The sequence below is a fragment of the Callithrix jacchus genome, chromosome 5 (assembly GCF_049354715.1).
Source record: "Callithrix jacchus isolate 240 chromosome 5, calJac240_pri, whole genome shotgun sequence".
NCBI lineage: Eukaryota > Metazoa > Chordata > Mammalia > Primates > Cebidae > Callithrix > Callithrix jacchus.
Window position 1 is genome coordinate 51,962,067 of NC_133506.1, and position 23,885 is coordinate 51,985,951.

At 43.0% G+C, this 23,885-nt stretch overlaps 1 long non-coding RNA gene across 1 annotated transcript in view; it reads right to left on the minus strand.

Annotated features, from left to right (window-relative positions):
• Positions 1–22,651, minus strand: part of LOC128932063 (uncharacterized) — a 269,075-nt gene extending 246,424 nt beyond the window's left edge. The window contains exon 1 of the long non-coding RNA XR_008481382.2: positions 22,572–22,651. This is a non-coding gene — a long non-coding RNA (uncharacterized LOC128932063). The remainder of the gene's footprint in view (positions 1–22,571) is intronic.
• Positions 22,652–23,885: the final 1,234 nt, after the last annotated feature.

The window sequence follows — 23,885 nt, forward strand, 5'->3', positions numbered from 1 at the left end:
ACATCTGGCAAGAGGTTAACATCGAGAAGGTATAGGGAACTTAACAGCAAAAACACAAATAACCCTACTTTTAAATGAGCAAATGACCTTAATAGACTTTTCTCAAAAGAAGACATTCAGATGTCAGGTATATGGGAAAATGTTCTACATCACTAACCAACAGGGACATAAAAATCAAAACCATGATGAGATACCACCTCACTCCAGTTAGAATGACTATAATCAAAAAGATAAAAGAAAACAAACATTGTAAGGATGTGAAGAAAGAGGAACACTACACATCATGGTTGGTGGGAGTGTAAATTAGAACAGCCACTATGGAAAACTGTATGGAGGTTCCTCAACATATTAAAACTAGAATTACCATATGATCCAGCAATCCCACCACTAGGTAGATATCCAGTGGAAAGGAAATCAGTATATACAAGAGGTATCTGCACTTTCATGTATATTACATCACTTTTCACAAGAGCCGAGATATGGAATCAACCCAAGCATCCAACAATGGATGAATAAAGAAAATGTTGCACACATATACAATGGAGTATCATTCAGCCATAAGGAAAGAATGAAATCCTGTCATTTGTGACATGAACAGACCTGGAGAACACTATGTTAAGTGAAATAAACCAGGCACAGAAAGACAAAAACCACATGATCTCACTCGTATGCGGAAGCTAAACAAGCAAACAAACAAAAATCAGTTGATATCATAGAATGAAGAGTAGACCAGTAGTCACTAGAGACTGGGGAAGGGAGGGGAGAAGTAAGGAGGAAAGAGGTTGTCCAATAGGTACAAAGTTATAATTACATAAGAGAAATAAGTTCTGGTGTGCTATTTCACAGTGGGTTGAACAGTGAGGTACAGCATATTACAAAACAGCTAGAAGAGAGATTTTCGAATGTCCTTGCCACAAAGAAATAAATGCATGGGGTGAAGGTCACACTAAGTACCTTTCTTCGGCCATTACACAACTATATATATATAAGCATCAGATTGCACACATACCCAAAAATTATATTAAATACATATAAATAAGAAAAACAGATCATGGTGGATGGGAGGCAGGACTAGTTGCAGCTCTGGACAGGGCAGCTCGTGGAAGCTTGCACTGTGAATTTTATCGCCAGATTGACTGCAAGAACAAACCTGAGAGGACCCGCAGACCCTCTGAAGGAAGGGGATTGCTCCTGTAGGACCCAGGAGACACCTCAAATACTGTGAGTGCCCCAACTGTAAAAGTGGGAAAGGGAGACCCTCCTCTCCTGAACACACACCCCCACTGGATAAGCTGAAGATCTGTTTGCAGCAGAAGTTTCTGACTTTACCTGGAGCTGAGTCAATTTAGAGAGCTGAGCAAAATACAGGGTTAGTAGAAGCAGCAGAAAGGCCCTGGGAGCTCATTGCATCTCCTAGCAGGCCATTCCTGCCTGGCACCATAGGGATCCAGGTAACCAGAGGAGGAGCAGGCAAAATTTCACAGAGAGAAGAACTTCTCTAGCTCAGTTTCATAACAATTTGAAAAGGGTTAGAAGCCTCCTGGCCAGAACTTGGGGGAGGATGCAAATCCAGTGTGCAGACACCACAGGCAGGGGAAAAACCAAGCCCTTCTCTTTCACAGCTGAGAGGCAGGTAGCCTGGGGCAAGTCTGAAGCCCATCAAGCCCTCTGCCTAGAAACAGACTCCAGGCTGTTGGGGGTGCGTGGGCATGGAGGGAGTAAGGCCGGCTCTTCAGTTTGCATGGGAGCTGGGTGAGGCCTATAACTGCCAACGTTCCCCCCACTTCCATGACAACCTGCATCACTCAGCAGAGGCAGCCATAATCCTCCTAGGTACACATCTCCAGTGACCTGGGAATCTTACCCCCATCCCCCAGAGCAGCCACAGCAAGACCCACCCAAGGGGAGTCTGAACTCAGACACGCCTAGCCTCATACCCACCTGATGGCCCTTCCCTGTACACCCTGGTAGCGGAAGACAAAGGGCATATAATCTTGGGTGTTCTAGGGCCTCACCCACTGCCAGTTCCTCTCTATATTACTATAGCTGATGCTTTCTGGAAAGTACCACCTTCTGGCAAGAGGCCAACCAGCACAAAAATAGAGCATTAAACCACCAAAGCTAAGAACCCTCATGGAGTTCATTGCACCCCCCTGCCACCTCCACTGGAAGGAACAGGCACAGGTATCCACAGCTGAGAGGCTCATAGATGGTTCATATCACAGGACTCTGTGCAGACAACCCCCAGTACCAGCCTGGAGTTGAGTAGACTTACTGGGTGGCTAGACTCAGAAAAGAGACAACAATCACTGCAGTTCAGCTCACAGGAAGCCACATCCATCAGAAAAGGGGGAGAGTACTACATCAAGGGAATACCTCATGGGACAAAAGAATCTGAACAGCCTTCAGCCCTAGACCTTCCCTCTGACAGAGCCTACCCAAATGAGAAGGAACCAGAAAACCAACCCTGGTAATATGACAAAACAAGACTCTTCGGCACACCCAGAAAAACATACTAGTTCACCAGCAATGGATCCAAACAAAGAAGAAATCCCTGACTTACCAGAAAAGGAATTCAGGGGTTAGTTATTAAGATAATCAGGGAAGGACCAGAGAAAGGCAAAGTCCAATGCAAATAAATTTATAAAATAATAATACAAGAAGTGAAAGGAAAAATATTCAAGAAAATAGATAGCTTGCATAAAAAAACATCAAAAATTCAGGAAACTTTAGACACACTTTTAGAAATGTGAAGTGCTCTGGAAAGTCTCAGCAACAGAACTGAACAAGTAGAAGAAAGAAATTCAGAGCTCAAAGACAACATCTTTGAATTAATCCAATCCAACAAAAACAAAGATAAAAGAAGAAGAAAATATGAATAAAGTCTTCAGGAAGTCTGGAATTATGTTAAACAACCAAACTTAAGAATAATCAGTGTTCCTGAAAAAAAAAAGAGAATTCTAGAAGCTTGGAATTCTAAAAGCTTGGATTATTTGGGGAAATAATCAAGGAAAACTTCCCCAGTCATCCTAGAGACCTGGATATCCAAATACAAGAAGCACAAAGAACACCTGAAAAATTCATTGCAAAAAAAGATCTTCACCTAGGCACATTGTCATCAGGTTATCCAAAGTTAAGACAAAGGAAAGAATCTTAAGAGCATGTGACAGAAGTACTAGGTAACCTATAAAGGAAAATCTTTCAAATTAATAGCAGATTTCTCAGCAGAAATCCTATAAGCTGGAAGGGATTGAGGCCCTATCTTCAGCCTCCTCAAACAAAACAATTATCACCCAAGAATTTTGTATTCCACAAAATTAAGCATCATATATAAAGGAAAGATATAGTTGTTTTCAGACAAACAAATGCTGAGAGAATTTGCCATTACCAAGCCACCACTACAAGAACTGCTAAAAGAAGCTCTAAATATTGAAACAAATCCTGGAAACACATCAAAACAGAACCTCTTTAAAGCATAAATCACATAGGTCCTATAAAACAAAAATACATGTTAAAAAGCAAAAACAAAAAAAAAGAAAAAGAAAAACACAGTACATCATGCAACAAAAAGCACAGTGAATGCAATGTTACCTCACATTTCAATACTAACATTGAATGTAAAATGGTCTGAAGGTTACACATAAAAGATACAGAACCACAGAATGACTAAGAATTCACCAACCAACTATCTGCTGCCTTCAGGAGACTCACCTATCACATAAGGACTCACATAACTTAGAGTAAAGGGGTGGAAAAAGGTATTTCATGCAAATGGACACCAAAAGCAAACAGGGGTAGCTTTTCTTATATCAGACAAAACAAATTTTAAAGCAACAGCAGTTAAAAAAGACAAAGAGGGACATTACATAATGGTAAAAGGCCTTGTCCAACAGGAAAATGTCACAATCCTAAACATGTGCGTACCTAACACTGGAGTTCCAAAATTTATAAAACAATTACTAATAAACCTAAGAAATGAGATAGCAACACAATAGTAATGGGGGACTTTAATACTCCACTGACAGGTCATCGAGGCAGAAAGTCAACAAAGAAACAATGGATTTAAACTATACCTTGGAACAGATGGACTTAACAAATACACACAGAACATTTCATCCAACAACCACAACATACATTGTATTCAATAGTGCATGGAACTTCCTCCAAGACAGAACATATGATCGGCCATAAAACAAGCCTCAATAAGAAAATAGAAATTTATATCAAGCACCCTCTCTGACCATAGTGAAATAAAGCTGGAAATAAACTCCAAAAGGAACACTCAGAACCATGCAAATACATGGAAATTAAATAACCTGCTCCTGAGTGAACATTGGGTCATAAACGAAATCTAGATAGAAATCCATTAAACTGAGTGACAATAATGACACAACATATCAAAACATCTGAGTTACAGCAAAGGTGGTGTTAAGAGGAAAGTTCATAGCCCTAAGCACTTATATCAAAAAAACTGAAAGAGCACAAACTGACATCCTAAGGTCACATCTCAAGGAACTAGAGAAACGAGAAGAAACCAAACCCAAACCCAGCAGAAAAAGGAAATTACCAAGATCAAATCAGAACTAAACGAAATGGAACAAAAAAATGCATAAGATAGATGAAGCAAAAAGCTGGTTCTTTGATAGACCATTAGCAAGATTAACCAATAAATGAAGAGAGAAAATCCAAATAACCTCACCAAGAAATTGTAGGGAACCAGCCCTACATCACCCGTGGGGGTATCCCGTGTTCGGTGGTGCCAAAGGAGTGAGAAAAAGACAGATTAAGAGATAGAGTGGGACCAAGGGATCATCATTCATTACTTTGGAGGAGGCAGTGAAGGCCCTGAGCTCTGATCATCCACACTACTTATTGATTACAATCACTTTGACCTACAGGGTGGGGTGGAGTGATGGTGGGGAGAGAGTGACGTGATGGTGGAGTGAATCAGTGAGCCAGAACTGGTGTGCCATCCTGGGATTGTTAACAGTGGCGGTTTGGGAGTTTTGCAAAACAAGAACATGTGGTTATCTCTAACTTACTATCTATGTACAGCTGATGGAACGTGGGCCTTACAAGGAGCCCACAAGTCTGGCTACATCATAGTGCTACAAAGGGGTTTTACGTCCTTTAGCACAATGTTTATGGTAACAGAGCCAAGGTCACCCTGCACCAGAACATGAGGTGTGGAGAGGCCTTCCTCTTCAGAGGCCTCCTGTGGCCTTCACAGTTCATTGTTCTTTGTTTATATGTTGCTCATAACCAATTTATGTAGGCACTCTGTAAGTCCTCTCTCCTTTGCTGCTTTTCCCAACAGAAATGAAACAGGAGATATTACAACTGACACCAATGAAATACAAAAAATCATCCAAGGCTACTGTGAACACCTTTACACACATAAAGTAGAAAACCTAGAAGAGACGGATAAATGCCCGGAAAAATACAACCCTCCTAGCTTAAATCAGGAAGAATTAGATACCTGAACAGACCCATAACAAGCAGTGAGACTGAAATGGTAATTTTAAATTACCAAGCCCAGACAATTTGCAACAGAATTCTACGAGACAATCAAAGAAGAATTGGTACCAATCTTTTTGACACTATTCCACAAGATAGAAAAAGAATAAACTCTCTCTTCCGGTCCTAGGAGCTTCGGGAACCGCGTCTTGGGTGCAGACATGGCCAAGTCCAAGAACCACACCACACACAACCAGTCCCAAAAATGGCACAGAAATGGTATCAAGAAACCCCGATCACAAAGATACGAGTCTCTTAAGGGGGTGGACCCCAAGTTCCTGAGGAACATGCGCTTTACCAAGAAGCACAACAAGAAGGGCCTAAAGAAGATGCAGGCCAACAATGCCAAGGCCATGAGTGCACGTGCCGAGGCCATCAAGGCCCTCGTAAAGCCCAAGGAGGTTAAGCCCAAGATCCCAAAGGGTGTCAGCCGCAAGCTCGATCGACTTGCCTACATTGCCCACCCCAAGCTTGGGAAGCGTGCTCGGGCACGCATTGCCAAGGGGCTCAGGCTCTGCCGGCCAAAGGTCAAGGTCAAGGCCAAGGCAAGGATCAAACCAAGGCCCAGGCTTCAACTCCAGTTTCAGTTCCAGCTCAGGCTCTCAAAGGTGCCCAGGCCCCTACAAAGGCTTCAGAATAGATATCTTTGTCTGCCAATGTGAGGACAGAAGGACTGGTGTAACTCCCCTGGGGCTGCCATCTGCATGGGGCTGGGATCTTCCTGTGCTATTTGTACAAATAAACCTGAGGCAGGATTAGTTAAAAAAAAAGAAAAAGAAAAAGAATAAACTCTCCCTAATTCATTTTATGAAGCCAGCACCACCCTAATACCAAAACCAGGAAAGAACATAACCAAAAAAGAAAACTACAGACTGATATAATGAACACAGATGCTAAAATTCTTAACAAAATATCAGCTAACCAAATCCAGCAACATTTCAAAAAGACAATCCACCATGATCAAGTGGGTTTCATACCAGGGTTACAGGGATGGTTTAACATACGTAAGTCAATAAATGTGATACACCACAAAAACAGAATTAAGACCAAAAACCACATGGTCATCTCAATAAATACAGAAAAAACATTCGATAAAATCCAGCATCCCTTTGTGATTAAAACTCTCAGCAAAATCGGCATACAAGGAATATACCTCAATATGATAAAAGCCATCTATGACAACCCACAGCCAACATAGTACTGAATGGGGAATTGTTGAAAGCATTCCCTCTGAGTATTGGAACAAGACAAGGATGCCCACTCTCACCACTCCTCTTCAATGTAGTACGGGAAGTCCTAGCCAGAGCAATCAGACAAGAGAAAGAAATAGAGAATCCAAATCAGTAAAAAGGAAGTCAAACTGCCACTGTTTGCTGACAATATAATCGTTTGCCTCAAAAATCCTGAAGACTCCTCCAGTTCCTCCTAGAAGTGGTAAAAGAATTCAGCAAAGTTTCTGGAATACAAGATTAATGTGCACAAATCAGTAGCTCTTCTATATACCAACAGCAACCAAGCAGAAAATTAAATCAAGAACTCAACCCCTTCACAATACTGCAAAGAAAAAAATACTTTGGAATATAAATAACCAAGAAGTCAGAAGACCTCTACAAGGAAAACTACAAAACGCTGCTGAAAGAAATCATAGATGACACAAACAAGTGGAAACACATCTCATGCTCATGGATGGGTAGAATCGACATTGTGAAAACGATCACACTTCCAAAAGCAATCTACAAATTCAGTGCAATCCCCAGCCAAATAGTGCCATCATTCTTCACAGAATTAGAAAAAACAATTCTAAAATTCGTATGGGACCAAAAGAGAGACCACATAGCCAAAGCAAGACTAAGCAAAAAGAAGAAATTTGGAGGTATCACACTACCTGATTTCAAACTATACTATACGGCTATAGTCACCAAAACAGTGTAATACTGGTATAAAAATAGGCACACAGACCAATGGAACAGAATAAAGAACCCAGAAATAAACCCAGATACTTACAGTCAACTGATCTTCAACAAAGCAAATAAAAACATCAAGTGGGAAAAGGACACTCTTCAACAAATGGTGCTGGGATAATTTTCAAGCCACATATAGGAGAATGAAACTGAACTCTTATCTCTGAATAATTTTGTATTGAACCCGAATACAAAAATCAACTCAAGATGGATTAAGGACTTAAACTAAGACCTGAAACTATAAAAATTCTAGAAGACAACATTGGAAAAATCCTTTTAGACACTGGCTTAGCCAAGGATTTCATGACCAAGATCCCAAAAGCAAATGCAATAAAAACAAAGATAAATAAAACTAAACCTAATTAAACTGAAGAGCTTAATTAAAATTAAAACCTAAAACTTAATTAAACTAAAGAGCTTTTGCACAGCAAAATGAACAGTCAGCAGAGTAAACAGACAACCCACAGAGAAGGAGAAAATCTTCAGAATCTATACATCCGACAAAGGACTAATATCCAGAATCTACAACAAACTCAAACAAATCAATAAGAAAAAACAAACAGTTCCATCAAAAAGTGTGCTAAGGACATGAATAGACAATTCTCAAAAGAAGATACACAAATGGCCAAGAAACATGAAAAAAATGCTCAACATCACTAATGATCAGGGAAATACAAATCAAAACCACAATGCGATACCAACTTACTCCTGCAAGAATGGCTATAATCAAAAAATCAAAAACCAGTAGATGTTGGCATGAATGCAGTGAATAGGGAACACTTCTACACTGCTGGTGGGAATGTAAACTAGTACAGCCACTATGGAAAACAGTGTGGAGATTCCTTAAAGAACTGAAAGCAGACTACCATTTGGTCCAGCGATCCCACTACTGGGTGTCTACCGAGAGGAAAAGAAGTCATTATTCAAAACAGATACTTGCACATGCATGTTGATAGCAGCACAATTCACAATAGCAAAATCATGGAGTCAACCCAAATGCTCATCAACCAATGAGTGGATAAAAAAACTGTGATATATATATGTACGATAGAATACTATGCAGCCATAAAAAGGAATGAAATAACAGCATTTGCAGTGACCTGGATAAGATTGGAGTGAAGTAATTCAGGAATAGAAAGCCAAACATTATATGTTCTCATTGACATGTGGAAGCTAAGCTATGAGGATGCAACAGCGTAAGAATGACACAGTGGATTTTGGAAACTTGTGGGGAAGCATGGGAGAGGGGCAAGGGATAAAAGACCACAAATACGGTCCAGTGTATATATACTGCTCGGGTGAAGGGTGCACCAAAATCTCACAAATCACCACTAAAGAACTTAGGTAATCAAACACCACCTGTACCCCAATAACTTATGGAAAAATAAATAAAAGTATATAGAGATAGGAAGGCTTCTTGAGAAATGAAATATTCTCAGTCTTCACAGCATCTAGTCCATGCCCAGCCCAGGTGGAGTAGAAGAGGGCCAGGGACATCTGGCTGATAGAAACCTGAGGCAGCTTACAAGAAGGAGTCCCCACTAGACAAAAAGTGCTCCCCTGCCGACCATGGGCTCCATGTGGACAGCGACTTTGTCTTGTTCACTGCTGTGTCTTCAGCACTAGGAATATTTTCCCAGTACACAATGGGCATTCAATAAATGTTTGCTGAAAGAACTAAATATTTAAACTTAACTCTTAGGAGATTGTAGGTATGGGCATAACAAAGATCTCCCCTTGAGTGGAATTCCAACTTGCAAGAGCATGCTTGCCACACTGGCAGTCTTATTAGGGTGTCTCAACCTGGGCACTATTGACATCTGGGGCCTATCACCCCCTACAGTGGAGGCTGTCCCATACATCCAGGGGTGTTAACAGCATCCCTGGCCTCTATTCTCTAGGTGCCAGTACAACTGCCCCCGCAAGTTGTACCAACCACAAGGGTCTCCAGGCTTTTCCAAAATGTCTACTGTGGGGCAAAATCACCTTCTCTTCCTCTCCAAGCTCACACAGTGAGAGCCACTGAGTCCTACACAGCAGTGCCTAATCCATGTTAAAACATGATATAAGAGCCTCGGCGACTTTTGCTAGAACAAGGAAATGCACACCAGGCTGCTCTGCTTGCCTTCCTTTCCAGTATAAAATTTATCAACTCTGTTTCAGGAGAAATGAGGAGAAGGAGGCAGGAGGACTCTGCAGCTCACCACGAGGTGATTCTGGCTCCAGGCACCACTGGGGCTGGGAAAAGTCCTTGAAGCTCAAGCCATGTCAATTTCTGCAAAACTTGCCAAGTGCACTTTTCCAAGTGTATGGCTGTGGTAACATCTGAATTTGATCTGAAATGAGAACTCTCTGTCTTCTTTCACCTTGGAATGCAAAGCGAATTCCAGTCTAAACCACAATATTTAACATTTAACATGGAACTTGCTAGAACAGAAGGAGTAAGCCACACCACTTCTGTGGTTGCAAAAGGCTGGTGAGGAAAGAATGTTTCTTTCATCAAAAATACTGCTGAATTAAAGAAAATAAAGATGATTGTTTCTCTTACTTTGTATGTGTGTGATATTAACAAGAAACAAGCAATGCAGAGAACCTACAGACATCAAAAAAATTTCTAAATGGCACAGTTAATGCCCTGTGCACTTAGAATCGCATTCCCCCAAGAGAGATTCTTCTCTGAATTTTCTCTTTAAATACACGTTTAGCAGAACCAAGTTCACCTTCCTAATGAACTACAAGGAACAGCACAGAATTCAGTGAGGGCACTGAGTTTAAAATCTCTCACATTCACCCTTCCTCCCCTCTTTCAAACACAAAGAGGAACAAGGATGTTTTGATCTTAAATGCCACATCTGCTCCGTGGGGTTCCTCATTCTGCTCCTTGGCAAAATATCAGAGGAAAGGTCAATCACAAGAGCATGTTCAATTCCAGATTGCAAAAGGAAAGTTCGGGTTGGTGATCATGGACCATTTTGCTTGAACGTGACCTATTCCTCACCAGCAAGGGAGCATGCAGGGGTTAGAGTACTCTAGAAGGTCATTTAAAAAATCTATTTCTAAGGCACAATATTTTCTTTGGACAAACTGTTACAGAGATACTCGGTAAAAAAAAAAAAAGAAAGAAGGAAAAAAGATCCTTTTTCAGAGAAATGGAATGTCTAGAATCCAATACTTAGCCCTGCCACAGTTCCAAACCGTCGTCAGCACATGCACCAGAATAACCAGGAGATCTCTGTTCTGGGAACTGAGGTTTTTTCTTTGGTGTTTGCTTGCTCCATGGACTTGCAAGTAACCCCCCCTGCATCTTGAGCTACTGGCTATCTACTTGCCCTCCCACTCCCATCCCCTTCTCACCTTCGCCACCCTGGGAGCTGACTTCTAAGGACTTTCCTACCCAAGCTCCCTTTAGCCCTGGCTTCCAGCTGGAAGTGGCCAGTGGGAGACAGCAGCAGGAGGAAAGAGTGAGCAGGACATTTCTTCCCCACACACTGGCCTGCTCAAAGCACCATAGACCATGAGACTTCAACACAGAAATGTATTTTCTCATGGTTCAAGAGGCAGGAAGTTCAATATTAAAGTGTCAGCATGGTTGCTTTCCTCTGAGACCCCTCTCCTTGGCTCGCAGGTGGATGTCTCTTGCAGCCCCTTCACAGGGTCATCCTCAGTCTATGATGTCTCTCTCACTTCTTGTAAGGATGCGAGACAGATGGGATTAGAGTCCACCCTAACAGCCTTCTTTTAATTCTGTCACTTTGTTAAAGACGCTATCTCTAAATACAGTCACATTTTGAAGGACAAAAGGCTAGGACTCCAACATATAAATATGGGGAGACACCGTCCATTTCATCACTCCCCTTCCCCACCTTCCTAGGCTCTGGCCTGACAATGGCCACACCCCCCACAGATACAGCATCTGCCAAGCAGGCCCTGCACATGGAGACAGTTTTCCATTTCTTCCTCCACCCCGAGTGAAACATTTTGAAAACTTCCTATAAAGAGTCCCTGGGAGGGACATCGTATATTGGTTCCCTCAAACCAGCCCATAGCATGTGCATAGGTTTTTCCTTCATTCTTCTCAGTTAAGCCCTTTCGACTGAGTCTTCGAAGGAATAGCTTAGGAATGGGCTTGACCCCTTCCTAAACTGTCCCCATAATTTTGCAGCAAGATGAAAGGACCCAGGGAAGCAAGTAGTAGAGATGTATGGGCAGTGGAGTGATTTGAAAGACCATTCTCATCACATTGAAGTCCCTTTCTGTAACCACATCACTGGGTGATGACTTCACCTCCAATTCCAAAGTTCTCTGAATATACTGTTAAGATGCGTACATGGCTGTGGGTGTTAAAATTACAGAGCACAAAGGTATTTGCAGCAACGTGCATTTGCAAGATATGCCATCTCTATAATTTGCCTAAGATAGGGAACCTATTCCCAGCCTTGGAACTATTGCACAATTAACATTTTGGTCCAGATAATTCTCTATTGTGGGAGCTGTCTTGTGCATTATAGGATGTTCAGTAGCATCCAATTCCCAAGTTGTGACAACCAAAAATTAAGGCTGGCGGCTATGTGTCCTCCTTTTGGGCAAGATCTGGGCAAAAGGAACCTCTGCCACAATCCCAGTGCTTTAGAAAGCCTGGCTCTCCCCTTCCTCCACCCTCTGCATATTCCCCTTTCCACTAGAGGAGTTCATGTGACAAAGAGGATGTACCCTCCCAGGGCCCAGAGCTCTCTTTAAGAACTCCCTCTAGTTACTTGGGTCCAGAATTCCCTGCCAATGACCCACACTCACTTCCAAAGACTGAATGGATCTCTTTCCTGATTTGACACATGCTAATGTGCAGGGTGACAAAGGGGTGGCTATTTGTAAGGGGTATGTTTGAAGCTTGAGTGTGCCTGCTGATCCAGGTATGTACATGTGCATGTCCAAGCTTGCCCATAATGCAAAACAGAACAGGAAGATAAATGGGGTGAGCCAAGGGTAGGGGCCAGCCCTCCTCAAGCGGCCAAGGTCCAGGGTGAAACTCTGAGGAGTTCAAGAATTTAAACTTTATCTGCTAGGTCATTATGGAGATGTATTCGTCAAAGTAGGCCCAGATGGGTGCTATTTAGCATTCTGTTAGATTGATGCATGACTGTTAGACATGTAGATGTACAGAATATGGATCTCCATTTATACTCTTGACAAATTTCTTATTCAAATGGCCACACAAATGTTAGGGGTAAGTGCCTGGTGCTCATATCTGAACAGTCTCAGAGGGCAGGGAGGGACTGGTTCCTGGGCCATCTGGGTATGTGGGGTATCTAGAGGTACAGCAATTTTGGTACCCCAAAATGACACATAAAGAGCAGATGGAGCACCAAACCCTCAAGGGTGGCCCTGAGGTTAGAAGAGATTTAAAAGACCCTTACAGCCAGAAGTGAGAGACAGCACAACAGTGACCTGTGTGCATCGGTACCTGGGGACCAGAACAAGGGACGACAGGGGTCTCAGAGGGCATCCAAATAAACAATGGCATCTAGAGCCAGATAGCTGCAAAGTTTAATTGCTCAGTGCTGCGTAAGCCCCCAGAGACACAGGCACAACATCAGAACAGATCAGTGTTCTACCACATTGGTGCCAATGGGTCTTCAACTAGAAATTAAGTGAATCAGAACAATATCAAGGTTTATCACTGGCACACCTGAGTCACACTAAGAGGGGCACTCGGGCTACACACAGGCTTTGTGCCCAGCCTCACAGCAAGGTCCAGCATAAGGGACATGTTTAGCAATGGTTTTTGAACTGTGGTGCTACTTCACCCAGGTATTTGAATCTATCTGTTTCAAAGTGCTTGGTTTGGATTCGGGGGTAAGCAATGTGGCCCTGATATGCAAGTGCATTAAGTTCAAACCTTCCCTGAAGAACATTCCCATTTTTTTTCTACCTAGAAGTGGAATCTAGCTTTTTGGTTCTCTGAGAGACAAAATGTATTGCTTTGTACCATTTAAATGTTAAGAGAATTTCATGTTTTTCTGCAAAAAAAAAAAAAAAAGCCTATTTACCCTGCCCTGAGTTGCCCAGGCCTCAGAGTCTCACAGGTTAAGGAGTTCCCTTTCATTAGAAAGTTATTTAGAAAATAAAATTTTCTTGCTTTGCTTTCTACCAAATTCCAGCCCAAAGTTTAACAGATCAGATCCCCAAGGTCATTGTAACCTTATATTTTATATTAAGCCTGACCACTACTAATCGAGTGCCAGCTTTGCAATATGCATGCTCTATACATTGTCTCTAATCCTCCTAAACTCCCCAAGGTAAATAGCATTTTTCCCAACAACAAAACTGAGGCTCAGAAATAAGTGAAATCACATAGGAAAGCTAGAACCTGAATCTAAGTCTTCGCGGTCTCAAAGCCTGAACTCACCACTACAGCATGCAGCCATTGTACCCTCATTATCTGAGGTTTCAATTTGGCAATGTCCATATTTTGAGTTTTACATCATTTTCCTGGTCCTAATTGTCCAGTCATAGTAGACCGTGTACAAGCTTCATTTCTCCCTCCAAGGGTTTGCAGAGACAAAATCCGTCATTTGGCCCAGGAGCCCTCGGTATCATTTAGGGTGTGGGAACAAAGTGAAATATGTCCTTTCTTTAAGATGATGCCAGGAACCTCTCCTCTATTCAGGCACAACACATCTCCATGTCTTAGATCTTAGCTCCACTGGGACAAAGGCTGTTCTCTGCAGAAAGAAGCTAACAGATCAGAGCAGTTGAAGTTACTGCAGGTGTGTCCACTCCAACACCTGGGCATGCCCAGGTCTTTTGGAAAACTCAGGTGAATAAGAGCCTCAGCAATTCCAGAAAGTAAAGCACACTGACAAGCAAGGGTCAAAGTGAAAAAGGCAAGAAAGGGTATTTCCTTCTTAAATATAATTCATTTAACATTGAATTTACCCTTTTGACATGTACAAGTCATTGGTTTGTATAACATTCACTAAGTTGTGCAACTATCAGCACTATCTAATTCTAGAATATTCTCATCACAGCAAAAAGAATCTCATGGCGAGGTGGCTCACATCTGTAATCCCAGTCTTTTGGGAGGCTGAGGCAGGTGGATCACTTGAGGTCAGAAGTTCGATACCAATCTGGCCAACTTGGTAAAGCTCTGTCTCTGCTAAAAATACAAAAATTAGCCAGGCATGGTGGTGTGGGCCTGAAGTCCCAATTACTTGGGAGGTGGAGGTGGAAGAATTGCTTGAACCTGGGAGGTGGAAGTTTCAGTGAGCAAAGATCTCGCCACTGCACTCCAGCCTGGGTGACAGCAAGATTCTGCCTCAAAAAAAAAGAAAAGAAAAGAAAGAAAGAAACCTCACACTCATTATTAGTGACTCTCCATCTTCCTTTTCCCCCAACTCCTGGAAACCATTAATCTACTTTCTGTCTTTAATGGAGTTGCTTATTCTAAACTTTTTATGGAAATAAAACTATCCACTGTTTAGCCTTTTATGTCTGGTCATTTTCACTTGCCATAATATTTTCAAGGTTCACCTGTCTTGTATGTCCATGCTTCAGTCCTTTTTTGGCTGAATAATTGTATGAATATAGCGCATTTTTAATCCATTCATTAATTGATACACATAGGGTTTTTTTCTGCTTTTTTACTATCATGAAAATTGCTACCAGCAACATTTGTATACAAGTTGTTATGTGGACATATTTCTTCAATTCTTTTGGGCAATCTAAGTGTGGAATTTCTGGATCATATAATAGCTCTATGTCTAACTTTTTGAATAAATGCCAAACTGTTTTCCAAAATGACTACACCATTTTATATTCCCACCGGCAATGCATGACAGCGTCTATTTCTCCATATCCTTGCCAACACTTGTCATTGTTCATCTTATTATAGATACCCTAATGGGTATAAAGTGGATTTGGTTTTTATTTGCATTCCCTGGAAGACTAAGGCTGATAGGCTCACTGCATGCATTCTTTTGTGGGGAACTGTCTGTCACAGTGGTGCTGAAATCATCTGGGTTGAGGAGATGTGGCATGAGGCATTACAGCCCTTGCCTTCAAATGTTATCCCAGAATAAGACATCAGAGGACTCTTGAAGGTACAGAAATAATTTACCAAGGCATCCAGGTGCAGTAGCTCATGCTTGTAATCCCAGCACTTTGTTGGGCTGAGGCGGGTGGATCATTTGAAGTCAGGAGTTCAAGACCAGCCTGGCCAATGTTGTGAAACCCTGTCTCTACTGAAAATACAAAAATTAGCCAGGTATAATGGCATATGACTGTAGTCCCAGGTATTTGGAAGGCTGAGGAACAAGAATCGCTTGAACCCAGGAGGCAGAGGTTTCAGTGAGCCAAGATTGTGCCACTGCACTCCAGGCTGGGTGACAGAGCAAGACTGTCTCAAAAAAAAAAAAAAGTTACCAAGTAGATGAGAGATGAAGAGCATTTCAGGCAGTGCAAGCAGTATATGCAGAAATGTAAAGGCAGAACACAGAATGGTACATTTGATGTGTTGCATTAGTTCTGAAGGCTCAGTGTAGAATATGCAAAACAATAGTAAGTGAGGAGATTGAAGGGATACACTAATGCCAGATTACAGAGCACCATGTATGCTACACTAAAATATTATGGCTTTATGCCATAGGCAATCAGAAGCTACTAAAGACTTTTAATCAGTGAAATAGATGATAGGTGCGCCGGGCGCGGTGGCTCACACCTATAATTCCAGCACTTTGGGAGGCCGAGGCGGGTGGATCATGAGGTCAAAAGATCAAGACCATCCTGGTCAACAAGGTGAAACCCCATCTCTACTAAAAATACAAAAATTAGCCGGGCATGGTGGTGCACGCCTGTAGTCCCAGCTACTCGGGAGGCTGAGGCAGGAGAATTGCTTGAACCCAAAAGGCGGAGGTTGTGGTGAGCCGAGTTCGTGCCATTGCACTCCAGTCTGGGTAACAACAGTGAAACTCCGTCTCAAAAAAAAAAAAAAAAAAAAAAAGAAATAGATGATAGGACGAAGAGTTAGAAAAAGCACTTTATGTGTGAAGAGTAACAGGGAGGGAGATAAAGAGATCAGTAAGGCTGTGGTGGGTGTTCAGGAGAGAAATAACCAAGGGCAAAGCTGAAAGACAAAATAAGGGACATTTTCTAGTAAGTATTCCTAACCTACAAAGGTTGACGTCCTGCATTTCAGTAGGACCTAGGAGCTTTGTTATCTGTATGTTGGTACTAATGTGATCGCAGTTGTGTCTTCAGGCTGGGGAAGTCTAGTGGGAGTACTTAGTGAAATGCTGATTGTTTTCAATAGGAAAACACACTTCAACTGGACTGTAGTAACTAAGAACCTTTCTTCTGTGCTATTAAGATGAAAAAGGCAAGATTTCAGCTCATACTATTTTAACCAAGCCAGAATTAATTTCTTGTTATCAGTGAAGGAGAAACAAACATCAAGGCTTGGATAGTCCATATCTGTTTGTGTTTACTCTTTAATTTCCTCTCTGAAGCACACCTCCACCCTTCCCTTAAAGATGAAAGCCTATAGGCCAGAAGCGGTGGTTCACGCCTGTAATCACAGCACTTTGGGAGGCCAAGGCAGGCGGATCTCGAAGTCAGGAGATCGAGACCATCCTGGCCAACATGGTGAAACCCCATCTCTACTAAAAATACAAAGATGAGCCAGGCATGGTGGTGCGTACCTATAATCCCAGCTACTCAGGAGGCTGAGGCAGGAGAATCACTTGAATCCAGAAGACGGAGGTTGCAGTGAGCCAAGATCGCACCACTACACTCCAGCCTGGCAACAGAGTAAGACTACATCTCAAAAAAAAAAAAAAAAACGAAAGCCTATTAGAGGACCTGTAAAGTAAAAAAGCACAGGGGAAAGCAAGGCATAAAGGAGCCTCGGGGTAGGGATGTAATGAATATCTGTCTACTTTGGCTGCCCAGTATCTTCAGACTACTGTCCTTACTGTGAAAGCAAGGCCTAGAGCAAAAGCAGAAAAGTTTACGTGCAAATGAATCTAAAATTTGAGAGTTCCAGCTCATCAAGTAAAAACACAACAAGTATTTAAAATAAAAAAAAATCCCACAACATAATCAAGATTTTCAAGTTTACAATTAGTTTCTTCATGGTAAAATTTTAAAATAGCACCTTTCTCAGGTGATTATTAAACCTATAAAGGTTGTGACATATTGTCCCATATCAGCATTACAAAAACCAATGATAAAAATGTATTATTAGGGAGTCAATGACTTATGTAAAATCCTTAAGTTTCCATTTATTTTTAGTGCTAGAACTAGACAGGGTCAATCAGGAACTGTGGCTCATGCCTATAATCCCAGCACTTTGGGAGGCCAAGGCAGGCAGATCACGAGGTCAAGGAGTTTGAAACCAGCCTGACCAACATGGTGAAACCCCGTCTCTACTAAAAATACACAAATTAGCTGGGTGTGGTGGCACATACCCGTAATCCCAGCTACTCAGGAGGCTGAGGCAGGAGAGAGCCAGGATCATGCCACTGCATTCCAACCTGGGTGACAGATTGAGACTCCGTCTCAGAAAAAAAAAATAGGGTGACCTAGTATGTTGATTTGTTTCCTGGTGCAAAAATGTTTGTTTGTTGACCATGGGATATGATTTGCACACCTATTTATAATTATGGCAAGGCAAATTTTTCATTTTCATCTTTTGGTGGTTTCAGACGGCATCAATGAAACTGCCTGTGCAAAGTTATGACAGTAAGAGAAATATGAGATAACTGACTCCATCGTCATTCTAACATCGAAGCTGTCCTTGCTCATTCCTGGGCATAGGTCAACCTAACTTTCGAAGGAATTTAGTCTACAGTTTCATCTTAAAGCAAAGATGACAATAGCCTTTCCTACAACTGCCCCAACCTTGTTCAAGACTGAAACTGCCTTTGTAAAAAAAATAATGAAAGACCACAGGATTAGGATCATAAGAGGGGCCTGAATTCTGCTAAGATGTAAGCATAAACGATAACCAACCGTTGTTCCAGAGGTCACAAGATTTGTAACTTTGCAATTACTCCTGTAGATAATATCACTATTGTGGACCCTAAGATTGGTCTTTTGAGATGTTTTGCAGACTTCGGCATTTCTCCAAATGAATGACCTTACCCCAGATCTGGGACTCCTGACTCAACTAGTCCTGTGGTCCCTACCTAGAGGCTGACTCAGAACACAGGGGCCACATTCCACACACTTGTGATTTCATCCCCATCCAATCAGCTGCACCCTTTGCCTAGCCCCCTCCCCAAAAATTTATTCTTAAAAATCCTGGTCTCTAAATTTTCAGGGAAGAGGATTTGAGTAATAAACCCCTGTACTTTCACATGGCTAACTTTGCATTAATTAAACTCTTTCTTGACTGCATTCCTGCTATCAGCAGATCAGCTCTGTCTGTGCAGTGGGCGAGGGGAATCCATCAGCCAATTACACTAAAAGCCCCGCCTTCCCATGGCAGTATCCAGGACCCCCACCTACCCTGCTTCCATTGCAGCCAGGGCAGGTCACCATATGTGAGATTCTGATTCAGAAGTCAGCAAGGTGAGGAAATAGGCTGCACGAGGCCAGACCACTTTGCTAGTGCAGATGGTGGTAGAGGTGTGTCTGGCTTTCTGGGTCAGCGAGAGGCACTGCAGAAACCTGAATTTCCTGGCAGCCAGTGTGTGGCTATGAGCAGTTTTTCTCTATCAAGGTAGTTCTCCAGAACTCCTGGAAGCCTAGCCCTACACACCTGTTTCCTCAGATCTGTCATCTCTGGGTACCTCCTAACATCCTTTACAAAATACCTTTCCCATCTAAGCAGACTGGAGTGGATTCTGTGGATTCCATCTTGGAGCTCCGATCCTAAAAATTCTCTTCTCCTATATTTTACTTACGAGTTTTGAGCAGAGTGGGTGACCTTTCCTTTTCAAAGTTTGTTCTGGCTGCTGTCGGAGAGCAGACTGAGGGCTGGGGTGGATAGGGGCAATAATGGCAGCAGAAAGACCAGGTGAGAAGCTTTTGCTGAAACCCAGATGCAAGGTGGTGATAGCTTGGATTAAGGCAGTAGCAGTGCTGACGGGAAGACGTGAACAGATTAAAGACACCTGGAGTCAGGACCACCAAGACAGTGGACTGGATGTTAGGAACCGGAAATGGAAAGAACCCCTGTCTTTGGCCTGAGGAACCAGGTAGTTGAAGGTGGTGTTTATAGAGATGGGGAGACTAGATGATGTCCCCTCCGATTCTCGTGTTGAAAATGTGATCTCCATTACAATCCATTCTCTGTCTTATAAAAGATACACCAGTGAATAACTCAGAGACAAATTTACCTGAAAGAATCAGTGGTCACTCCTACATTTTTAGGCTTTTTATTTTTATTTTTCCTAATTTCGCAAATCTAAGGGAATGACATCTGTTTAATTATGTTATGTCAGGTGTTTAGAACCAAAATTGTTTTTAACAGCTTCAGTGTGGGGAAAATAACTTAGAAACCTTGAAAAACGGGTGTAAAAGAAGAGTCTAGTTTCTTTTGCTACCTTGCCTAGCACTTCTAAGGGACACCGATTCAAAATAATCATTTCCCAGCTCTTGTCAATACCCACTGATTAATAACCAGCTGAAGTGATTAAATCACATTAATGTGCAGAAGCTAAAATTCTGCTGTGCCCAGGCCCACTGCAACAGGTGACCTCAGTGGAACTTTGCAGTTACTAAAGCATAAAGATGCTATTTTTTTTTAGACAGAGTCTCAGTCTGTTGCCCTGGCTAGAGTACAGTGGCACAATCTTGGTTCGCTATAACCTCTGCCTCCTGGGTTCAAGCATTCTCCTGCCTCAGCCTCCGTAGTAGCCAGAATTACAGGCACCTGCCACCACGCCCAACTAAGTTTTGTATTTTTAGTAGAGATGGAGTTTCACCATGTTGGCCAGGCTGGTCTCAAACTTCTGACCCCAAGTGATCCTCCCACCTCAGCCTCCCAAAGTGCTAGGATTACAGGCAAGAGCCACTGCACCCGCTAAGATTCTATTTTTAAACAGGACCAGAGATCATCTTGAACAAGGGACCCCACCCTCTGGTACATACTCCAAGAGGAAAGCCTAGATACACTGATGCATTTTGCCAGAAGTCACAAGAAATCATTGCACACACTCACATTCTATTAGTATGTATACATTTACTAAGACTTACCTATGCCAAGATTGCTGCGAGCAGTTAAGCAAGATTCATTCCTATTCTATAGATTTCATAGCAAGCTTGTCTAACCCATGGCCTGAGGGCTGCATGGGCTTTGAATGCAGCCCAACACATATTCATAAACTTTCTTAAAACATTATGAGATTTTTTTGTGATTATTTTTAACTTATCAGCTGTTGTTAGTGTTAGTGTATTTAATGTGTGACCCAAGACAATTCTTCTTCCAATGTGGCCCAGGGAAGCCAAAAGATCAGATACCCCCATGTTTTAGCATTGTTTGCACACTGGTGATTGCTGGGGCTCCATGTAGAATTCAGAAATTTTTTTTTTCTGTAGATAATTATCTGTTTTGTTTTTTTATTTTATTTTATTTTTTTTATTGGATTTTAGGTTTTGGGGTACATGTGAAGGACATGCAAGATTGTTGCATAGGTACACACATGGCAGTGTGATTTTCTGCCTTCCTCCCCATCACCTATATCTGGCATTTCTCCCCATGCTATCTCTCCCCAACTCCCCACCCCCTGCTGTCCCTCCCCTATTCCCCCCCGCGACAGACCCCAGTGTGTGATGCTCCCCTCCGTGTCCATGTGTTCTCATTGTTCAACACCTGCCTATGAGTGAGAACATGCAGTGTTTGATTTTCTGTTCTTGTGTCAGTTTGCTGAGAATGATGGTTTCCAGGTTCATCCATGTCCCTACAAAGGACACAAACTCATCGTTTTTTAAATATTTGCTTTGACCTGTAGATTTTCTTTTTAAACTCATTGCCAACATTTAAAAATCGGGAGATTTTACATTCTCAAAACCCAGATATTCAGCTTGAATCAGTTATCATTTTCCATGTAATAACCAACCATTACTCTCTCTTTGAGGTTCAGCAATTTGGGCTGGGCTCAGCCCAGATTCAAGGGGTGGAGAGACTCCACCCAGGATAGGAGGGCAAGGATTTGTGGCCATTTTTGCAATCTATCACACAGTTATCTTAAGAGATCAGTGGATGTGGCCACCTCTGGCCACATAGCCAGCAGTATTCGTGTGCTAGAGCCCAGAAGCAGCTGCCATCCTTAGACGAGTGTGTTCCTCCTGCACAAGCCTTGTCCTTGCTGCTTCACTCAGCCACACAACCATCTGGCCCTGTGGGCAAGGGAGGGCTTGTCACTCCTGATCCCAGAGTCACCTCCCACCTCAGTGTATCCTGAAGACCCATGCCCAGCCACGAACGCAACTGTTGTGCAGTACCCAGAAATCACTTTCACTTCCCAGAAAATCTCTCCCTCTACTTCCCCTATGTCCTTCCCCAGCCAATAGCTGATGGGAGAATCTGCAGGAGGAGTAGGGAACGTTTATTCAATAATCTGGGAATTTAGAAAAAGCCGTTTGGGAGCCAGATAGCCTTGGGTTCTATATTGGTTCCACAACGCCGCTCATAGTCTGAGACTCAGTTTCCCTATCTGTAAAACTGCACCTGCTATGTTGCCATATTCCTGTTTGAAGATACTGTGTCGAGTCGTACCTAGTGCAAAAATGGGGACTCAGTTTAATGCAATAAAAAATTTTAAGAAAAAAAGAAAAGAGTAGTTAATGCTAGCTTCCTGTTTAGCTCTGTGGCGCCCACGCCTGATGAATTTACGACAAGCTTCACCCGACAAAAAAAAAAAAATGGCAAATCTGTGGCTTGCGAGGGGTCTAGAGGCTCAGTTGCCCGGGCTGTCTTGAGGAGTTGCCTTTGCAAGCTGGGACTCCGCGAAACCTAGAAGTCTTGGGGGACGCTCCCCTTGCGCGGTCGGAGCCTTGGCACAGCCTGCGGCGCCACCTCGTGGGCGAGACCGCCTAGTGCAAGGTCATCCGGCGCCGGGACCCGCTTCCCTCCCCTCCAGGACCCGCGCTCACCTCCAAGTGGGAAGCCCGAGGAGCCCCGGTCCCCTAACGCCCGCTTCGGAGGCCGAGCTCTGCAGCCCCCTGCAACCGTCAGATCCAGATCGCCTTCCTGCACGAGCGCGCAACCCTCAGCCGCGGAGCGTGCCCGAAATGCGGATAAGAATCGTTTGAATGAGTGGACATAGGTCTGCAAGCCGTGACTCAGGAAGCCTCCCACATCGGGCAGAATCCCAAGAATCCCCCCCTCGCCCCCATCCTCCCTTTACTTCCCCAAGCCTCAATTCCTTAACCTTCAAAATCGAAATGGTGATCATTCTAACCCCACAGGGATGTGACTATCTGCAGGAAGTACTCACAGCCTGGCATAGGAAGAGCGTGATTAATAGCAGCCTGAAACGCCTCTGCATAATAGTAATATAGTAACAATAATAACAAATGGTAACCTTCATTGTCGTCATAGTAAATGGTAGCAGGTACATGGGCGATGCGCTTACTATCTGCCAAGTACTAAGACTCAGCATTGGCCCACAGTGCTGAGGAGCTAACTAGGATGTGGGTTTAGAGAAGATTGGAGCCCTGAGTTATCTCCCTTAGGCTGCCTCGGGACACGTCCACTGATGTCTCACACCAACCCTGGAATACAACTTGTTTAAAGGAAGAATCTTGATTTACTTCCACATGGCAGCAATGCCCATAAATGCCTGAATATCCAGCTGGGTGATTGGAGGTGAAGCCTCTAAGGCCTCCGTGGGGTCCTCCTCTCCTCATCCCACCTCCGGGCCATCAACATTGTCACCACTAGAGCCCAAGCCACATCCTCTCTCACCCAGAATTCTGCACAACTCTCTCTACGGCTCTCCCATTTCCTGTGTTGCCTCCTCCAATTCATTCTCTACCCAGCAAGCCAAGGGATAGTGGCCATTGGATTGTGTGACTCCCCTGATCAAAACCCCTCAACAGTTACCCCCTGCTACAAAGCTGAAATCCACATGGCCATGAGTCTCTCGGTAGTTTTTCCAAGCTGTCTCATGCTCCTGGCATCGTTGCCATGCTGGCCTTCCCAGAGGGCTGCTCTCACCTCCCAACATGCCAAGTTCTCTTCTTCCTTTGGAAATGCACCCATGCTATCCCTCTACTTGGCAGCCTCTTCCCACCTCAGACCCTATGTGTCCTTCTCCTCCCACTCCAGACAGCAAATGCTTCAAGAAAGAAAGAAAAAGCAAGAAAAAAGAAAGAAGAAAGGAAAGAAGAAAGAGAGAAAGAAAGAAGAAAAAGAAGAAAGAAAGAGAAAGAAAGAAGAAAGAAAGAAAGAATGAAAGAAAAGAA